Genomic DNA, 9,812 nt, shown 5'->3' on the forward strand with positions numbered 1-9,812 from the left:
CGCCAAACCGGATGTGCGTCAGCGTCCACCATGGCAAGTTGCTTCCGAATTGGTCTGTCAGTTAGGAAGTAGTTAGGAAAAGGAGCCTTGATGCTAACTATCATGGCCACTTTAGCATAGGGACCTCTGATGCTAACTAACCGGTGATTAGGAGCGATGTGCCATCCCACAAGCCACTGCACCATACCCCTCCCCACCCCCCTCGCCCCCACCCTGGAGTGATTCATGCGCAACCACTGTTGATTGACACGAGCACATTTAATAATAAAAATAATAATAATTACAAATTAAGATTCTGCACAAGGCAAACTTCATAAAAGTGACTAAATCCATGTTGTCGTCACCAGGGCTCAGTCACATGTCAGTGTTAAAGAGTAAACTCAGGAAACAGATTAAATGCTTTTGTTTTCATTTAGTAGAAACTTAAGCCACATGGATCATTTGCATAATGTAGCTTTATGAAACAGCTGTTGAAATAAAATAACACTAAAGGGAAATGTTTGGATCATTTGGATTTATGTTTCTCCTTAAATGTCTTTGTTTGGACACTATGTTGCTGTTGTTGTTGTTGTTGTTGTTGTTGTTGTTGTTTTTGTTGTTTTTGTTGTTGTTGTTGTTGTTGTTGTTGTTGTTGTTGTTGGACACTGTACAGTAGGGGGCGACATGCACTTTTGTTTGGCCTGCACTCCACCAATAACTTTAAAGAAGAAGAAAAACAGCTGTTGGTGATGTCACTTCCCTTTCCCCTGTTTAAGGATGGACGGATTGTGCAAATGCTGCTGAAGCTCTAGTTCACTAACTGCACAGAGGTCTAACAGTCGACCCCAGGAAAGGTTAAGGAGTTAGTTGCTAGTGTTAGTGCTTAGAGGATATCATTTGATGGTTTCGGACGCAGCCTACGTCTCCAGGAAACCACCATTTACAAAAACTCTTGATGCGGTTAAATGACAACCGCACGCGTGCGTGCGTGCCCATGGGGGGTGAGAAGACGGAGGGGAAAATGTACAAAGTAAATGTACTGCTCACTGGAGTCTTTAGTTGTATGTATTTGTGTACTGTTTTGTGTGTCTTGTTGTGTAGTGGGACATATTTCTCCCAAAGGAGACAAATAAAGTAAAGGAAAGGAAACACATTTTCTTTGATTATTAGTAAGTAAGTGCTTTATTTGCTCTATTTGAAATAGTGCTCAGGTGTTAGTCCTGAGCCTCTGTGACTGAGCCACGCGTGTGGCGTAGCTGTGAGTCTTGCCCTTGTTGAGCTGTTCATGAGGTGAACACATAATATAATCTGTCTATCAAAGGCGCTCTGCAGGACGTGTGTCACATCCTCTCCATGTCATCAGCTCCTCCATCTGCAGCATGGTGAGGACTGCATATCAGCATCAGCATTAGCAATGCAAATCACAAGCTGTCATGGGGCTGATGTAGTTTACCAAACATGGCATCCCCGTGTCCCAGATGGAGGTCGACATGTTCAAATCAATGACTGGTTTTACTGATAAGCATTCTACATGAATACTTACCTACACTGCATCATGACTGTACATCTGAACATGACCATTACCTGGTCATCAAACATCCAGATGATGTGGCAGTTCTTGGACTATTCATCCTACAGGGACTGTGTGCTCCTCATCACTGCCTGTGGGGAGGAGAGGAACCTCGTGCTCAGTGTTAGAAAAAACAAGGAGCTCACCATCAAAGGCCCTGCTGTGGAGAGAGCAGAGGTCTCCACGCCCAACAGAGACTCCACTTCATTTGGGTTCTCCACGTCAGTCGCTCCAGCAGACTCCAAACTTTCCACTCATGGACTTAACAATATTTTGAAGGTTTTATTAGAGGGAGATTTTTCAGATTTTGTCGCCAAGAATATGTGAAATTATGGGCATTTTATTTATGTATTTATTTAGGGACATTGCAGTTCAACATAGTACAAACAAGCTTGTAACTGATGCTATGCAAAAACAGTTTATAGCTTGTGCTAATTTTCACCTCCAGTCCCTGGTTGAGCCTTTCTCCATACACAAACAGACATCATTTGCACCGCATGCAAAGGCAAAGCAGGGCACACAGAAGAGCTGAAAAGGAGTAAGTTAATGCTTACCCCTTTTTCACATTCTTTCTTTCCTTTGAAAACAATTGCTTTGCTATAGACATTGGTAAAGTTCAAATTAAATACACATGTTGTCAATGTTATGTCTGCATAGATCATAGAACGCAAGTTTCATGTACAAAAGGAAAACAAATGACAGGAAATTTTCCCAAGCAGGACAAAGCAGAACTTATTTAACAAAAGAGAGAGAAAAAAAAACAGAAAGCTAAATAAAGAGACATGTCTAGCAGAGCCAAAGAACAGATTTTTTAGTTTTAACTTACAGTTCTTCATTTTCTTTAGCATAGTTTCTACATACCTTTTCTTTGCACATTTGTTTAAAGAGTTTATTCAGTGAGCTACAACATTTCAAGGCCTCCTCAGGTTCATTCCACAGATCAACCCCGCGGTGAGTGATGAACATGCCTTTAGACTAGTACTTATAATTTGTTTCTTAAAGTTCATTGGACCTCTCAGATTATGTTTGCCTTCTCTATTGCTGAACATTTTTTGGATATTGTTTGGAAGCAATCGATACCTTACTTTATACATTATTTGTAAGGATTTAAATTTGACAAAATCATGAATTGCTATGATTTTTGATTTGGGTTTGAATGTTCCCAGCTCTGTTCTTCCCAGTGCTGCATATTATCCTGACGGCCTTTTTCTCCAGAATGTAAAGTGGATTACGATTGGTTTTGTAGGTATTACCCCATATTTCTATACAGTACCTGATGTAAGGTTGGATTAATGTGCAGTAAACAGTATGAAGAGCAGTAAATTGTGATTTCCAGATTAGTCTGCGGTGAAGGATGACATCGTAAGTAAATGGATTGGAGTTGATTTGGAAAGACACACACCTCTCCATAAGGCCCTACATCTGACAGAACCATGTCAGAGCAAAAGCCCTACAGTCAAAGGAACTGTCTGCACACTCACAGAAAGCACTGAAGGTCCTGAAGAGCACAGTGGCCTCCATCATTCGTAAATGTAAGAAGTTCAGAACCACCAGGACTCTTCTAGACCTGGGCCGTCCAAACAGAAGGGCCTTGGTCAGGGAGGAGACCAAGAGCCCGATGGTCACTCTGACAGAGCTCCGGTTGTTCTGAGGAAATGGGAGAACCTACAGACGGACGATCATCTCTGCAGCACTGCACCTATCAGACCTTTACACTACGTGACAAATTATTAGGCAAATGACATTTTTCTAAGATTTTGTAAATTGTCAGCTCAAATGAGAGTCAGCATAATTTTCAAGTCTTTAACTGTTAAAGGATCATTTAAATGTGGTTGAAAAAATATCCCAGTGATAACAGTATTTTTTTCCCAAAAATGAATATAGTAAAAACCTCTAAATCAAATTATTATGCAACTCATCGTTTCAATACATTTTAAAGCTTGTAATTAACTGAAAATGTGTATAATTTGTAGCATTAGGAGGTCATATTTACTGAAATCAAAAACTATTTCAATCAAAAAAATCTGGTCAAGTTATAATTTACCATAGGAGCCCTTGTGTCATAGCAGCTTCAAAATTCTTAAATCCATTAAACTTGTGAATTTTTGGACAGTTTCTGCTTGGATTTTTTGCAGGATGTTAGAGTAGCCTCCTAGAGCTGCTGTTTGGATGATAACTGCCTCCCACCCTCATAGAAGGTTTTTTGTTGAGGCTCCAAAGGTTCTCAATAGGGTTGAGGTCAGGGAAGGAGGGGGTCCACATCATGAGTTTCTCTCCTTTTATGTCCATAGCAGCCAGTGATAGGCTGCTTAGGTATTCTTTACAATTTGACATGGTGCGTTGTTCTACAGGAAGATGATCTTGTTCGGGAAAGCACGGCTCTTCTTTTTGTACCATAGAAGAAAGTGGTCAGTCAGAAACTCCACATATTTTTCATAGTTCATTTTCACACCTTCAGGGAGCCTAAAGGGGCCGACCAGCTCTCTCACCATGACTCCGCCCCTCCTTACTGACGTCACAGCCTTGTTGGGACATGGTGGCCATTCACCAACCATCCACTACTCCATTGATCTGACCATCCAGGGTTACACGGCCTCATCAGTGAACAAGACTGTTTGAAAATGAGTCTTCATGTATTTCTGAGCCACTGCAGCCGTTTCTGTTCATCAGCTTCAATTAACAGTTTAGGGGAGGCCGGATAGAAGGTTTATGCACAACTGCAGCCTCTGGAGGGTCCTACACCTTGATGTTCGGGAGACTCCAGAGGCACCTGCAGCTTCAAATACCTGTCTGCTGCTTTGTAGCATCTGTTCTCTTAATCTGATGTGTTTGTCTGGCAGAAACCATCCATATTGTGCCTTTATCTGCACAAACCCGAGTGTGTCTGAATCATCCACAAATCTCTTACCAGTATGATGATTACGCTTCATCTTTCATGAAATATCGAAGGTTTTCATACCTAGACCAAGGCATTCAACTATTTCACACTTTTCATCAGCAGAGAGACCCTTTTTCTTTCCCATATTGCTTGAAAATGGTGATCTGCTTAATAAAGTGGAACGTCCTTTTTCAGTAGTTTTTCCCTTAACTGAAAACAAATCATCCCAGGTCTCTGAGATTAATGTCAGTGATTCAAAGAGCCCTGAGACACAATACCATCCATGAGTTTCATTAAAAAATCTGTTTTATTTTACTTTTTTGACACAAAAGTACAATTTGCATAATAATTTGGAACGCGGTGTATGGTGCAGTGGCCAGACAGGGGAAGCCTCTCCTCATGCCAGCCAGTTTGGAGTTTGCCAAAAGGCGCCTGAACCTTGACAAACAAGATTCTCTCAAACACAGGCACCTTAACCTACTGCCTTATTAGATCTGTGTATTTATTTACTCCAAACCTTTGATTGCAGGTTTGGAGTAACCTTCCTGACTTGGCGATGACGCGTTCAGCTGCGTAAGCAAACTGCCTCATCCCTGTAATTAGCCGTCATTCTTTTCTTCTTTCTTTCCTATGCCGTGGCTGGACAGCGCTCGCATGTTGCCAGGCACCTGCGTAGCTAAGGAAGGAGCACTCAGTTAGCACTCGTGTGTGCAGTGCTTCTTTACCCCTTCAGTCCGGTCCACTCCTGAAGCCTTTGTTCTGGGCTTATGTCACAGGCCATTCACTGAATCGATCGTCGCTTGGTGTGAATGGAGCGTATAATGCACTTCTCCAACTTAACGTTAGTGCTGTGGTACAAGAGGAACGTATCAATCACAAGCAGCTCTTTATAGTAACGTATATCGTTTTTTTGTTTTTTTTTGTTGACACAGTCTAAAGCGAAATCAGAGCAGAAGTAAAGTTTCTCTCACCATTTTCATAATTTACTGCCATTTCACCTTGTTTTGGTCCCGGTTTAATACTTTTTAAATGAACTACAAAAACATAACTGTAGATTTTTCTTTAGATTTAACCGAGAGGATATTTTCCCTCACGTCATCAGATTTTTTTTCCATCATTTTTTTGTTGGGTATTTAACTCATTTTTGTAACATTTTTTGTCATTTTTTGGGTCATTTTTTGTCACATTTTTGTCATTTTTTTGTCAATTTTTTGAATCACATTTTTGTCATTTTTTTGGTCACATTTTTGTCACATTTTTTGTCACATTTTTGTCACATTTTTTGTCACATTTTTATCACATTTTTGTCATTTTTTTGGTCAATTTTTTATCACATTTTTGTCATTTTTTTGTCACATTTTGTCACATTTTTGTCATTTTTTTGTCGTTTTTTTGTTAATTTTTCGACATTTTTTTGACAATTTCTTGTGACATTTTTGCCACTTTTTCATCAATTTTTCGTCACTTTTTTGTCACATTTCCGTCATTGTTTTCGCTTTTTTTCCCAGAAGCTTTTGGACTGGGGTAAAGCCAAACTGGAGAAAATGTAATCGTTCAGGTGGGAGTTAAGGGGTTAATGGAATGTGTGAAAATTGGTTTGAGAGACTGACTAAAAACGGACTGGTTTTTTCCTGTAAAAATTGTACATAAAGTCTGAAATGGAATTGGCAGAAGCTAAAGATTAATTAATAAAGCATAACTTAACTTAAAGAGACTAGATGCAAGTTGGTCATTTTTGCTCACTACTGCCACCTCAGGTCTTATGCATAACTGCAGTTTCTATATTAAGCTCGTGCATGACAGCACTTCTGACCCGAAGTAACAACTTTCTGAGTCACAGTGCAGGATTGAAGAGGCAGTTGTGGTGAACAGGTCTGAGCTCATTCTACACATTCGGACATGGCTGGAACATGTAGGGGGAGGAAAAACATTTTTAAACTCCGCATAGTCCCTTTGACTTAAAGCACCTGTCCCAATGTATTTTACAGATCAAGAAACCCAGAACCCCATATTTACAGACATCACAATGGTCACTCACACACCAGCTACACACACACCCCTCATGCACACACACGAGGTCTCCACAGCTGGAGGAAACTGGGGTACCACAGAGACGCACCACAGCTGGAGGAGACTGAGGTACCACACAGACGCACCACAGCTGGAGGAGACTGAGGTACCACACAGACGCACCACAGCTGGAGGAGACTTAGGTACCACACAGACGCACCACAGCTGGAGGAAACTGGGGTACCACAGAGACGCACCACAGCTGGAGGAGACTGAGGTACCACACAGACGCACCACAGCTGGAGGAGACTGAGGTACCACACAGACGCACCACAGCTGGAGGAGACTTAGGTACCACACAGACGCACCACAGCTGGAGGAGATTGAGGTAACACACAGACGCACCACAGCTGGAGGAGACTGAGGTACCACACAGACGCACCACATTCAGTCAAACTGTGTTGTCTGGTAAGGAACAGGCTTCCTCTGTCCATAAGAGAATGTCCATCACTGGTCACTTTCAAACTGCACTTTAAACAGTGGATCAAAGACAATCAACTGTGCAACCACTTTTAATCCAGGCTCTTACTTTTTTATGCCTTCCTGTAATTGAATGTAAATGTAAATTTTAATTGTTTCTGTGTCACCTGCCTAGGGACAGCAGATGGAAATGAGCATGTTTGCTATAATCTGGCATATTTACACTGTTACTACAGATGTTCATTAATATGCACTGTCCCTATTAAATTAATGAATAAAATAAAATAATAGTTATAGCTGCTGATAATAATAATGATTGGCTATAAGAGAGTAGTAAAGTAATTTGGACCAATCGCATCCAAATTCACAGCATGATCTCATGATCTCATGATCTCATGATCTCATGATCTCATGATCTCATGATGAGTTGAGTGTCAGAGTTGGAGAGCCACAACATGAGCCTTGTGGAGGACACGTTGCAGGCGTTACTGAAGTGCATTTGAGCAGCAGCCTCATCTCTTCATCAGAACGGTGCAGTAGATGATCGTCTCCATGGAGAGGAGTGGCATGGCAACGGCGTTCAATATAGCTGAAAAGATGAGAACAAAGAGTGGGGATAAAATGACATACGACCATTAAGGAGCAGCCACTGGACCACCACCAGGGCTTCAATAAGACGGGACAAGTCATTTGGGAAAAGCTTTGAAATGAAGTTTGAGATTGAAAGAATGAACTGACAAACCGGCTTCAAGAACATCTGCCAACTTCTTTCACAGCCAAGAGTTATTTTAAAAAGGTTTTGCAGCAAAATGTTTGTATTTCAGAGTGGTTTAGCGTAAACAAAACACACAATTAAATAGAAATAAATCTGAGTTCAGCGACTGTTTAATTACTTTTAAATACTGTTTAATATTAGGCTCTAGAACATAATAAGTAAACCTTTGTAGGCTGGTGTGCACCACCGTTTCAATGTATAAAATCAGAGGGTGGGGAGGGAGAGAGTTCAGCTTCCTGAAAGCCTGGATGAAACTTTTCTTCAGCCAGCTGGACCTGGCCTGTCGACTCTGCAGTTATCAAGGTGGTGCTTATTGTCTTCATGTATAAGATCTCTAGACTCTGCAGTCGAATAAACCTCTTGAATTTACAGATTTGAAACGTTGGCTGTAAATTATGAGCATACAGTGGTATGCAAAAGTATGGACACCCCTTTAACTTTTCAACATTTTGCCATATGGACCATAAACATAAATATATTTAACTGAAATTTTATGTGAAAGACACACACTAAGTGACATACAATGAAGTGAAATGAAATGAAATGTATACATGATTTACGTTTTTTTTTTTAATAAATAAAAACTGAAAAGTGTGATGAGCAAAAGTACAGCCCCCTTTCCTTTTAGTGCAAACAATTGCCTTCAGAAGTTTCCTGATGATTTCCGAATGATCACATGTTGACCTAGTGACTAAATAGAGTCTACCTGTGTGTAATCTAATGTCAGTTCAAATACAGCTGCTCTGTGATTGTCTCAGAGGTCTGTTAGAGACTATTGTGCAGCAGAAGCATCATGAAGTCCAAGAACACACCAGACAGATCCGGGATAAAGTTATTGAGAAGTATAAAGCTGGGTTAGGTTATAAAAAGATTCACAAAGCTTTGAACATCTCTCAAAGTACAGTTAAATACACCATCCAGGAATGGAAAGAGTAAGACATCGATGCAAACCTACCAAGACCCGGCCGTCCTCCTAAACTTACTGACCGAACATGGACAGCACTGACCACAGCTGTTACCAAGAAGCCTATGATGACCCTGGATGAACTGCAGAGAGCTACAGCTCAGGTGGGGGAAACTGTCCACAGAACAACTATTGGTCGTACACTGCACAGATCTGGCCTTATGACGGAGTGGCTAGAACAAGCCATTTTTGAAAGAAAACCATAAGAAATCCTGTTTGCTGTTTGCCAGAAGCCTCCACGTCTCTTCCTCTCTCTCTCCCTGACTCTCTCTCTTCCTGACTCTCTCTCTCCCTGACTTTCTCCACGACTCTCTCTCTCTCTGACTCTCTCTCTCTCTCTGACTCTCTCCCTGACTCTCTCCCTCTCTCTCTCCCTCTCTCTCTCCCTGACTCTCTCTCTCTCTCTCTCTCTCTCCCTCTGACTCTCTCCCCGACTACTTCTCTCTCTCTCCCTGACTCTCTCTCTCTCTCTCTCTCTCTCCCTCTGACTCTCTCCCCGACTACCTCTCTCTCTCCCCCTGACTCTCTCCCTGACTCTCTCCCTGACTTTCTCCCTGACTCTCTCTCTCTCCCTGACTCTCTCACTGACTCTCTCTCTCCCTGACTCTCTCACCCCATGACTCTCTCTCCCCCTGACTTTCTCCCTGACTCTCACACCCTGACTCTCTCTGTCCCTGACTCTCTCACCCCTGACTCTCTCTCTCCCTGACTCCCCCCCTGACTCTCCCCCTGACTCTCTCTCTTCCTGACTCTCTCTCTCTCTGACTCTCTCCTTGACTCTCTCTCCCCCTGACTCTCTCTCTCTGACTCTCTCTCCCTGACTCTCTCTCTCTCTCTGACTCTCTCCCCGACTCTCTCTCTCTCTGACTCTCTCCCTGACTCTCTCCCTCTCTCTCCCTCTCTCTCTCTCCCTCTGACTCTCTCCCTGACTCTCTCCCTGACTCTCTCACCCCCTGACTCTCTCCCCGACTCTCTCACCCCCCTCCCTCTCTCCCTGACTCGCTCACCCCCTGACTCTCTCCCCGACTCTCTCACCCCCTCCCACTCTTCCTGACTCTCTCTCTCTCTCTCTCTCTCTGACTCTCTCCCTGACTCTCTCTCTCTCTCTCTCTCTGACTCTCTCCCTGACTCTCTTCCTGACTCTCTCTCTCTCTGA

Source organism: Gobius niger (assembly GCF_951799975.1).
Source record: "Gobius niger genome assembly, chromosome: 12".
Taxonomy (NCBI): Eukaryota; Metazoa; Chordata; class Actinopteri; order Gobiiformes; family Gobiidae; genus Gobius; species Gobius niger.